At 43.6% G+C, this 12,382-nt stretch overlaps 1 protein-coding gene across 3 annotated transcripts in view; it reads left to right on the top strand.

The window, feature by feature from the left end:
• Positions 1–12,382, top strand: part of ITGA6 (integrin subunit alpha 6) — an 83,869-nt gene that overhangs the window by 267 nt on the left and 71,220 nt on the right. The gene's annotated exons all lie outside the window — the stretch shown is intronic.

Below are 12,382 nucleotides of genomic sequence, written 5' to 3'. Positions count from 1 at the left end.
ACTCCGCCGTCCCCGGGGAGAAGCGGGGCCCGCGGATCCCGCCCGGGCTGGGCGAGGCGCACCCACCGCCCGGCGCGCTCGGCTCCCCGCCCCGCGAGGCGCCTCCTCCCATTCAGCTGGGGAAGGAGGGGAACCTCGGGGCCGGGCGAGGGCCCCGGGAGGGTTGACTTTTTTTTTTTTAAACAAAGTGCTTTCCGTCGGCTCTTCCCTCCCCGCATGTTTGCTGAGACCCCGGCAGGTGGCACGCTTTGCTGAACTTCACGTGTGTGTTTGGGGCTGGGGTGGGGTGTGGGGTCACGGCATCGCTGCTGTGGGGTTGCTGGGGGTGTTGTTCCGGGATGGTCCAGGCCTTTTCCAAACTCACGAAACACCGGCGCACCCGCAGACTCGCGCGCCCCGAGGAAGTTGGAAAGTCACTGTTCATGTGTCTGGCGTGACTTTCCCGGCAAGACAGCCGCTCCTGTAGGAGATACTTTTACATGCTTTTAATTTTTTTAAAAAAGATGGAATTAATCAGGCACCTGTTCGCTGGAATATATCAGCTGAGAAAACATGTCTCTGAATGTTGTGCCCGGCCCCACGCCCAGCCCCAAAGTGCTCGGCTGCACCGGAGACCCGCTGGGCCCCTGCTTTGGGCGGGCCCAGCCGAGGGGTTGGAGCAAAATGTCCGATCTGAGCCCGGACTTTGCAAACAAGGTTTGAAAGTGACAACCCCCAACTGTAGCGGTGCACCTCCCAGGGGAAAGTGGAAACCGGCAGTCTTAGCTCTCCTGTTATTTCTGAAACACTGTTTGGTTCCCACATGATCGAGCTTTTAGGCTGGAGAAGGTATTTTGGTTCTCAGTCGTCTCAATCACTATGGGATTGCATTCTTGAGCTGTGCTACTGAAAATTACTCTTAACAACAAAAGGTTTCCTCTCCCCACCCAGGCTTTTAGTTGAACTGAGGTGCTTCCAGGACCAACAGACCGGAGAAAGCAAAGTACAGCAACAGTGAAGAGAAGACTTTGTGTTTAGGAGAGGCAAATGGGATTTTAGAGCTGGAGGAAACCTCTTGATTTCAGCAGTTAACAGAGTTGGAATTTGTGAATGTTGCAGGCCCCTGTATCTTAAAGATTTTTCTAACACCTGCTAGATAAAGCACAGAAATTAGCGGGGACTAGGGAGGCTCCAGGCTGGTGGTCTGGAGCTGTAGGCCCGGCCGCTGCTCTACTGCCTTTCAGAAATAATTGTTGTTAAGCTGTAAATCTGAAAGGAAAATATTCTGTCAACTGAGTTAATGGGTGACGTTTACCGTCTCTGAATAGTGTGTAGATGTGCTGCATCCACCCACATGGAGAATTGGAGCTTGTTAGTGCAGAAGTGATTGTGGGCCAGCAGAGGGAATTCATTCTTGTTGGCATACTCTGCACCAGAGGCCCACTGAAACTGGTGGCTTCCTTGAAATACTTGTTCTAGCAAACACTGTGAAGGGGAAGTACTGGGGCAAGAAATACCCTTGCAGTGGAGATTTGTAAAAGGTGACTTCAGTCAGGAGTCTGGTCATGAAGGTTAGCAGTGTGCTTGCTAAAACTTGTTACTGTTGCTGGGCTTCTCTGGTATTAGAGCTGCTGCAACTCTTCCCTGGGGTGAGGAGAAAATAAGCCTGATCCTGGGGTCTGATGCCTTCTAGAAATGCTCTTGTTAAGGGCTGATGGGGGAGTAACTGATCAGATCCTCAAATGAGGAGAGACGCCCTTGGAAGGGAACTACATCTTTTCCTAGAGCCAGAAGACAGTAATCACATTCTTGGGGGCCCATTTAAGTCAAATGCTGATACCCCCCCCTTGCTTTTAGGAATAGCATTAGTCCTCCCAGGAGAACCAGCACACACAGGCCATGTCACATCAGTTGTAAAGAATGCAGGTGTAAAAGACAGCGTCGGTAGGGTTAAGACCACAACTTTTGGTCCAACTTCTTGTCCTGAACTCTAGGGTAAAGCAGGGAACTGGTGGGAGAGAAACTCAAGATCAGATTTCTTCTTAGCATTTTAGCAGCTGTTAATTTACTTTGAGCCTTGATTTTTTTAATCTGTAAAATGGAGATATTACTGGGGTTGTTGAGAGGATTAAGAGGTACCATGCAAAGTGCTTAATGCCTGCCTGGAATGGGTACTTGTTGACTAAACGGTGACTGTTAATGATGAGAAATTTAAAAAGCAGTACTCGTGTACCTACTGTGTGTCAAGTACTGTATAAGATGTTTTAAACATTATGTGATTCTAAGACTGCCTAAGAGTAAAGCTAAAGGTTGTTGTTTGGGTAATTGACATTTTAAACTCTCAGTCACATTTTTAAACCCTTATAAAAGTTAAGTTCAGAGCAACTTAACTTTAATAGGTCTTAATTAGACTATAACAAGAGTCCATTTAATGGCTAAGGGACTATGAGGCAGGAGAAGTACAATATCAAAGATGTGTGGGAATACCAGATAAAGATAACTATCATCAAAAAACCATCATAGATTTTTGTGGCTTAAATTTTCTACAATGCCATTTAAGCATTTACTAACATCTTCAAAAGCTTTTATAGCAGAATAATGCTGTGTCTGAGAGCCTCAAAGCATGTTGGGTGTTCCTAAAGCTGTGGAAACTGTAAAACTGAACTAGGTACCATAAAACATTATCCAGGTTTTTAGGCTGTATATTAAAGAAGTTTTGGACACTGAAAGATTATTAGATGGGCGGCTGAGTGACTGAGGTCAGGGTCTGAGCAACTTAGTCTTTCATTTTCTTTTAGGTAGTCAAGGTTGAGTCATTTCCAAAGGTAGAAAGTATGTAATGATGACTGTGAGTATATCCATCCTATGAATCACCACTCTTAACTCTTCTGGGCAGAGATGGATCTGTGTATGATCATAGGGCATAGAAGAACCTAGAAGGAGGAGGAGGCCTCTGTGATAATCTCATGAAGCAATTCTGGATTTCTGCCAACTCTCATTTTCTTCTTTTATGGGGATTTTAATCACCACTATCTTCCAGAAGTTCTCCAGGCCCATACTCACTGTCTCTTCTGTTCTGACTTGGTTGTGTTTAGTGATTTTTCTCAGACTTGTGATGTCCCATCTTTTAAAAATCTGAGCTAGAGGTCATCTAGTCCAACTGTCTCTCTTTACAGTTGAAGAAACTGAAGCTGAAGGTTGTGGAATGTCTTGTCCAAAGTCTCAGAAGTGCTAAAGCAGAACCTGGATTTGAATTTGGTATTTCTGACTCATGCTTATGCCATCTCTAAACGGAAAAGTCAAATGTTCTTCAGACCTGGAGAAATTGGCAAGCATTTAAATTTTGTAAATGCACTATATTGTGTTGATTTATTGACCTGCTTTCCAAATAGATAGGCCAGGGCTGTTTATTTAAATATTGGTGCCTGGACTGTCTTTCCATTGGCCCTTATTCCAACTGGCTTTGGATCAAGTGCTGGGTCCTTCTTTGCTTGCCGCCCCCCTCCCCCAACCCTTCTCAAAAAGTCCAGTGATGTGTGACTGTAGCAAGCCAGAGATCAGAGCTGTATTCAGGATGTGTACCTAAGCACTTGCTTCCTGGCATTCATTTAATCCATCAGAGTGCCAAGTAGCCTAGGGCCATCTTCCAAGGATTGCTGGGTCACCTTGAATCCTAAGAGTGCAGAAAAAGCCAAAAAGGGCAGGGAAATCTTAGGAGTCTGCAAGAAAGCAGAAATAGACAAGTTTAATTTTAACACAGGCTGGTATGAGACATCCAAGTAATGCCAGGATTTGGAAAAAAGTGTCAAAGTATGTATATAAATGCTTTGTCAGGAAAATCAGGGTAAAATGCTCACAAAAAGATGCTTCTACTCTATTAAAAAGAAGTGGTTATTCTGTGTTCTTAGTTGTATAGACTTTTGGTATAACAATATATGAAGATTTCATTTAAATTTTCAAAACTAAATAGTACTAGAACTGTGGCACCTGAGGACTTTGGCTCCACATATGACTGAATGAGGCCAGTGAACTATTTGGCATTTTTGAGAGAGACAGCGAGACAAAATAAAATACTATCATACACTTCGATGACAAGGCCAGTTGTGCCTGAAACACTGATGAACTTTTTAGGAACATATATACGTGTATCTCAAGAACCAGTTTAAATTGCCCATCAATTTCTTCTTCCTTGGATGTCGATAGAACCTGTGTCTGATGGTTCTGATGGCTTGTGCTGGACTGTTATTCATCATCTTCAAGAGGTGATCTAATCTCCTCCAACTGGATTATAGGTTCTGTGAGGCCGGGGCTTCATGCTCATTTCTTTGCCTGATAAACACCTAGCATATGCCTTGCAAACACAGTGGAGTCGTATCATATACTCAGTTTAACTTGTGAAATCAACTCTTTCTCCTGAGAGTAAAGAGGAAGAAATCCCTTTATTTAACCCTTTGCCCTTCCTTGCTCAGTCCTTGGTTTCTACTGCCCCCAGGGAAGGGGAAGCTATGGCAATAATGCCAGGAGACTTAAGAAGTTAATTCTTGGTTTTTCAGTTTTCAAGGGCCCAGGTCCCAGCCAAGGGAGTTTCATGAGTGATTTTAAATTACACTTGACTTTTGCCCCAAAGGCAGAGTTTAGCACTTAACCCCAGAAATACAGGCTGACTTGCCACTTGCAGTGGGTACTCAAGACTTGCCAACCTGGTTGGTTGGGTGTTATAATGAGACTAGAGAAAGACTGATGGCTGCAGAGATTCCAAAAGCAACTTGACAGGAGTGTGGAGGTCTAAATGGGAGTAGCATGCTTGTGGGCACTTGTAAATTGATAGTGGAAGGTATCATTCTTCGAGAATATAAAAGGGAATCTTGGATATATTTAACTCTTTAGGTGGAATGGTAGGAAGGCTGCTCACCTCCAGTTGTGAGCCTAAGAGCTGTGGAATGGGATCTGTGGGTCTGTGAAACACTCCTGCCAGACTTCTGGAAAGATGGTAGAGATTAAGTACCGCAGAAGTGGGCGCTGGAGCCAGTGCCTGCCCCAGTGCCCGTCTTCGCCTTCTGGGATTGGGTGCAAATCTACAATCATAACTTGGTCTGGAAGGAAATTTAGGAGTTCTGAAACCTGGCTGGTCTTTAAGGTAACTACTTGGGGACTGTTTCATAAAAGTATGACTCTCAGCTCAGCTCAGCTCTATTACGTCAGTTTCCATAAGTGTGATCCAAGAATCTGTTCTTAAAGTCATCTAGGTTTGAGTCAGACGAGCGAATTCTTTTTCAAAATTTTTATTTTAAAGAGGTGGGGTACAATTCAGGATTAGGTATACAAGTGGTCATTGTACAGGTAAAGTTTGGGCCTCCCTTTGGTCTCCACTTTGCCTGGTTTGAGATCAGGTAACCTTACTGATGTTATGTGCTCCCCCCATCCCTCCCCTGGCAGTTTCTGGCTACTGCCAATCCCTTTCTTATAGTATTATGGTAAACGATCAGGGTCCCACTTATGAGTGAGAACATGTGCTACTCAGTTCTTTGTTTCTGAGATAAATCACTGAGTATTGAGCTTTCCTTCTTTACACAGAAGGCGGCCTATAAAGCAGTAGCTAAGAACAGAGCCTAGAGCCAGTGGGGATCAGATCCTGTTCTGCCATTTACTGACTGTGACCCTGGGCAGAATTCCTAACTTCTGTAGGCCTTCCTTTCCTCTGCTGCAAAGCCAGGATACTCTCATACCTTAGAATAGTTCTGGCCTGGGGTGAGCACTTGGTGTTTGTGGAAGTCAAGACTGTGAGAGGTGAAGTGGTCCCTGCATATTGGGTGGATTTGATCTGAAATCTTATGTGCTTCCTGGGCTGTGCATTCTCCTTGTGGGTTTGATTTTGATGCTTACATGTACATTCTCCCTTTCTTCCGTTCTGTTCCCCAGTTACTGAATGTCAGAAAATAAGTCTCAGAAGAACTGTGCCTTGGAGCCCTTTGTTACCTCTAAGCAGTAGATAAACCCCAGTGAGACCTCAGTGTTCAGGGGAGAGGAGTTGAATGGGCAGACAGGCTCACAGACATGAAGAAGTTACAGAAGGCAGTGATTGCACTCAGGATACCCATGGATGGTGAGTGGTGCAGTTAGTTAGATGATGGACTTATTGGCAGGGAGTGCGAGCTGCCTAGTTTCCAGGCCTTCTCAGGCCCCTGTGACCTTGAATGCACCATTACACCTTCATCCCTAGGAGGTAGGTAATCTGCATTCCATCCAGGGCAGGGTTGATGACGATTTATTTTTCTAAGTCCTTTGTTTGACATTAATGTTTGCTAGGAAGGAGCTTGTGTGGAAACACAGATCTGATTGTTGTTGACAAAACTGCCTAAGGTTGGAATATACATGGACAAAGTATAAAAGTAGTGGGTTTTTTTTGGCAGATTGGTTTGTTAAACTGACATTTAGAATTGCAAACAGTGATCTCTTGGAACTCAATTAAGAGGCTAATTGTTAATTAGCCCTGAACTGGGGCAGGTAGATGGGCTCTTCACCAGTGGCGGCAGTCCCTGTCAACCTAATAACAGGGTGGGATGACCACTATCTAATTTACTGCTGTCTGGCTTTTCTGTTTAGATAAACAAGGCAACACAATCCCAAACTAGTGTGCTGATTCTGAGGTTGGAATGTTTGTGGAACACCGTTTACAGGCCGCATTGTGGCAGTTCAGACCCACCCCAGCCTGGTGCTAGATTCCAGTGTTGGTTACCACTATCTCTCCATCTAATCCCAAATTGGCAAAACGACTGTTTAGAAAAACAAGTCTCTAAAACCAATTAAATGGTAAAGAAGGCTGTTCTGAATTAGGGAGAATGGGAGGAAGTACCTCTAAAAGCAAGTGCAGGGAGCCCATGTTTATTTGCCAACCGACTAGTATATTTTGCATGTCATACAGTCTGAGGCTTACTTTTCTTGAAAAGCCATTTCAGATATAGTATAAGAAAAGCCTCTTAGAAATATATGCTTTCTAAGCCTGAGAGTATAGAAATAAAAATAAACTTTGGAATGATTTGAAAGCAGCATATCGGTTAGTGAAGAATAAAGAATAAGGAAGCACTGGGTAATGGCTGTTTACCCAAGTTCTCTGCTTTGTTCGGTGATATCAATGTCACCGTGGTTTCTTCAGTTTGAAAAAAAATCCATTTGTAGGGAGGGTGTTTTAATTGTGTGTGTGTGTATGTGTGTGTGCCATATGCAAATGATAATAAACGTTTCAGATCCAGAGGGTAGGATGTCACTGAACCATAAGTTTCCTGAGCCAAATAACTACTTTGTCTTGAAGGATCAGAAGTCATTCTCTTCGGGGAATGCGGGTACTGATCAAGTGACCACAGTCTTTTGTGGTCCTGATCAAGGAACGTGAGGTAAAGTTAACTGGAGGGTCATTATCCAAGTGAATTCCAGCCAGATGTGTAGAATAGTTGTCCCTCGTGTGTGTGGCCTATTTGGTAGCACTGAGAATTTGGATTCATTCTGTTCTTCCTTGCTGAGGAGGGTAGGAAATCCTTCCCAGGCCCCAGGCCCCCAATGTATCTTGTCAGATGATGGCCTGGCCGCCCTTCTACTGGCAGTGTGGTTCTGTTTGTCTCTCTGGAACAAAGGCATTGAAACAATGAAAGTAGTGAAATGGAAATGTTTAGAATTCCGTGTGGCTTCAGAGCAATTGGAAAAGACATTTGAAACACCTGAGGCGAATGTCACAGGTGCTAAAAACCTGTTGATTGGGCTTAAGGACTTTCCCTTTGCTGTGACACAAACCTAAGAGTTTTCCTACAAGGAAGAACTCAGAGAGGCTCAGGAGTGATCTGGTAGACATGCAGAAACGTCATTCCGGGAAAATGTTATTTGCCACTGAGGCTTTGTGGTTACTAGTGAGAATAGGCCCAGGTGCTGACAGAAGATGATACTTGGGAAAGGTTGAGAGCTGGCTTGAAAATCTGGGTAATGAAGAGGACTTATGTGAGCTGGGCTCGGTGGCTCAGCCTGTAATCCCGGGCCTTTGGGAGGCTGAGGTGAGTGGATTGCCTGAGCCCGTGGGTTCGTGACCCGCCTAGGCAACTTGGTGAGACCTCATTTCTACAATAAGTCAAAAATTAGCCGGGCGTGGTAGCGTGTGCCTGTAGTTCCAGCTACTTGGAAGGCTGAGGCGGAAGGATCGCCGGAGCCCAGCAGGTCGAGGCTGTGGTGGCCGGGAGCGGCCACTGCACTCCAGTCTGCGCGACAGAGTGAGACTCCAACTCAAAAAATAAAAGAGGCCTTATGTGAACTCACAAGTGCGAAGATAGATGAATCTGGCACTGCTGGGTCTTCTAGAGGCTCAACGATAGTGACCTTTTTTTGGATTTTTCTATAGAAGTTATTCATTGAACAAATATTCACCAAGTACTTACTATGTATTTGGCACTGTCCTAATGCAGCAAGCAAAATAGACAGAATCCCTGCTTGTGTTCTGATGGGGGAGACATAGTAAACAAAATAAATAGGTGTCTTATGTTAGAGGGTGATAAATGATACAGAGGAAAATATAGTAAAGAAAGGGAATAGGGATTGGAGATAGTGTGGGGAGTGGTTGGCAATGGGACAGTCAGGAAAGACTTCACTGACAAGGAGAAGCTGCAAGGCAAGAACATTCCTGGCAGAGAGAACAGAAAGTGTAAAAGACCTGAGGCAGTTGCTTGTTCAGGAAAAGCAAGTAGTCTCCTTGGAGGCAGATTGTGGAGAGTCCTATGGGTCATTGAAAGACTAGCTTTTACTCTTGAATGAGATTGGAAGCTATTAGAGGGTCCTTAGAAGTGTGTGACATAGCCTGACTTAGATTTTAAATGGATTTCTCTGTCTGTTACCTTGAGAATAGACTGGTATGAGGGCTAGGATAGAAGTAGTGTGATACTGATTAGAAGCTCCTGTAATAACAGATAAAAGATGATTGTGGTTTGGACCAATGTGGTAGCCATGAAGATAGTAAGAAGTGGTTGGATTCTGGATATATTTTGAAAGTAGAATCAATTGAATTTCCTATGGATTAGATATTAAGTGAGAGAGTATAAAAGAATGTGTCTAAGATTTTTAGCCTGAGCAGCTGGAAGGATGGGGTTGTATTATGGTTTGGGGAGGATTGTGAGAATTGATTTGGGGGGAAGGGCAGGAGTTTGGTTTTAGATGTGTAAAGCTTGAGGTGTCTACACATCCAAATGGAGTTATTGAGTAGGCAGTTGAATAAGAGTCTGAGTCAATAAGAAAACAACAACAACAAAACAATAAAATTAAGTTTTAAAAAAAGTCAGAAGTCCAGGTGGAAAGGTTTGGATTAGAGATACCAGTAGAGAAGCCATCAACTTCTAGGCTGTATTTAGAATGAGGAACTGAATGATAATACCAAAGGTAGAGACCAAGGACTGAGCCCTGGGGTATTCCTACCTGTAAAGGTTGAGAGAAGGGGAAGTAGCCATGGAGACTGAGATGCATGGCTAGGAAGGGGAGGAGAAAGAGAAGGAGATGGCCTGTCCTGGAAGCCACACAATGAAGGTGTTTCAGAGAGAGTATGAGGGGTAAGTGGTGCCAAATTTCACTTAGTGAGAATGGATCACTGGATTGGCAATGTGGCGGCCACTGCTGACCTTGTGAGAGCACTGTGGACAAGGAGCAGGAGTAACATGTGATTTTGTAAGAAAACAGGAGAGGAGAAATTGGAGATGAAGAATAGGAACTCTTGAGGAGTTTTTCTGTAGCGGGGAAAAGAGCCATGTGGCTGGAGGAGGAAATTATGTCACAAGGGTATTTGTTTTTTAAGACAGGAGAAAATTATAGTGAGCTGGCTTGTTGATGAAGATGATTCAGTAGGAGAGGACAAGTTAATGAAAGAGAGAGAAGACTTGTTGGTGTGAATAGATCTGAATAGGTGAGAGGGACACACCTGTGGAGGAATTAGCCTAATTATTGGAGCATGGGTAGCTCATCATAGTTCTGAGGAAGAAAGGCAGGATAAAGGGGCGCAGATGCAGATAGGTGGATAGTTGTCCTGGTGGGAAGGGTGTGCGTGTCTTTGATTGCTTGAATTTCTCCAGAATAATAATAGGTCATTACCCTAAGCTACTCTATACTTGTGTAGAAATTTGCCTTGTTAGGAGTAAGAACTTCATTCTAGAGGCAGGCGGATATGGATTTGAATCCCAGCTCCTTCATTTTCTATTGATTGACCATGGACAAGTTACTTGTCAGTCAAATGGAAGTCCTAATAGCACCTACCTCATAGGGTTGTGAACATTAAGTGTGAGTATAAGGCACTTAGAGTGCTTGGCACATCCAATAAACATCAGACTTTACTATTATGGGTCCCTTAGTATAAAATATGAGTGTAATTCCCTCACACTGGGGAGTTTTTGTAGCTTGCTTATCTTTGCATTCTGGTGGACTGAAGAGGTTACCCCTGGGGAGTTAGGTTAAAGGTTAAATTGTCCTATGGGTGAGGCAATTGGAGTTGAGGGCCGTCAGCAGGCAAGTGTGAACTATCCATTGTCTTACTGAAGAGAGGAAGGGGAAACGGAACAAAGAAGAAGGAAGAGAATGTGGCAACATATCAAAACAGCTTGACAATCTCCACATCCTCATGCTATATTTGAGCTACAGGAAACTACAGCTTTTTATTTGGAATTCTTACAAGGCATATTTTAGGTGTGGAGAGAGCTCTTCCCCTGTGGGAGTATCTGCAGCTCCCAAACTGAGTAGGGCCTTGGATGGTATCATCTCGGTGTATCCTGCAGGCTGGGTGGACAGCAGGCAGTGACGGGTAGGCATGTGCTGCACAGGGTGGAAGCCAGGCAGGAGGGCCAAGGCCACACTTCCTGTTCCTGCTGGCCCAGTTGATTGTGTGTAATCCTAGTCAAGTTATCCAGCTTGTCAGTACATTTATTGAGTAAAGATGACACATGGCCTTGTTGAATTGTCAGGAGTGTGGAAAATGAGGCCAAATCAGCACTTTGGGTTCTAAAATACTGTCAGTTTTCAATCTCTTCTTTATAGATAATTGATATAGATCTTGAAAGAAATCTGAGTCCGACTGGAAATAAAATATCTTTAAAATTATGCAAAAGTGTGAATCATCAGGACCTTGGCATCCATCCCCCTGGGTGTGCCACAGATTAAATATGGGACATCTTCCTGAGGTGGCCAGGTGGTGGTATTTTTTAAAAGGCTACATTACTATAGTGCAGAATGAAATGTGTATACGTTTTTAATATAAAGCACAAGACTTCAAAGATATTGCATGCTTTTGGTGGTTGCTTTGTGCTATGTCCTGGTACACAATCAGCTGCCTCTGCCATTCAGAAATGCTTTTGTGAAAATGGCTGAGAACCACTGACTAGTTCAATCTTTTCTCCATACAAGGAAGAAGACCCAGGCCCAGAAAAGTCAAGTGACAGCTAGTTAATAGCAATGTGGACCTAGTAACCCTGATGCCCAATCCACCTAATACTATACCGCATAAATCTTCCTTTTGGTGAAGTGACCCGCTCTTGGAGTTAAACTTGCACCACGTAATCTTGCCCTTAATAGAATAGTATCTTGGGTTTTTAAATGCCTCTCCCCCAATGACCTGAGATAGAGATAGCAAATATACAGCCACTATTGCCCTTTCCCCTGCTAATTAGGGGCACTCCAAATGACCATAGCACATTTTTCAGCAAAGTCTCCAAATTCTTCAGGTCAGCGTTGGTCAGCCTCTACTGATGTATGGGTGTTTTTTTGCACACATATAGCACCTGTTTGCCCTCTTGACCTCACCAAATCCCTTGCATTTGGGAGGCACTCAATGTCTGCCTGATGGCTATATGCCCTATTGGTTTGTGAGCTTCTTGAGAGCAAGGCTGACATCTTGTCCTCTTTGGGTTCAAATCTAATACACAGAAATGGATGCGTGATCGGTATTTGTTGAGCTCTTTGAATTGATTTAATTTCCTGAACACATTAAAGTCTTCTAGAGAATAGGAAAGGGGCTGACCATGTCTTTAGAAGATCCTTTATACTCTGGTACTTTAAAAAAATTGTGGTAAATATGCATAACATAAAATTTATTGTTTTAACCATTTTGAGTGTACAATTCAGTATTGTTAAGTATGTTCACATTATTGTGAACATCCTGGTATTTCTTGAACCTGCTCAGAAATTATAATGCCCAGAAATGATAATGTTGCATATTATGAGGCCATAAAATATTGATAAGCTAAACAAACGTTAACTCAATATGCGATTATGCTAAATCATATGTCATTTGATACTGTATTCTAATGTAGATCAGTGGTAATAGGATTAAAAGTTTAACACATTTATGGTACAAGTTAAAATTCAGTTTCATAGCTTGGTAGGTATTTTCCGACTT

Source organism: Carlito syrichta, unplaced genomic scaffold, assembly GCF_000164805.1.
Source record: "Carlito syrichta isolate Samal-C Ts95f unplaced genomic scaffold, Tarsius_syrichta-2.0.1 Scaffold314005, whole genome shotgun sequence".
In the NCBI taxonomy this organism is placed as follows: Eukaryota; Metazoa; Chordata; class Mammalia; order Primates; family Tarsiidae; genus Carlito; species Carlito syrichta.
Note: the sequence above shows the minus strand (reverse complement) of the source record. Positions and strands in the feature narration are given on the sequence as shown.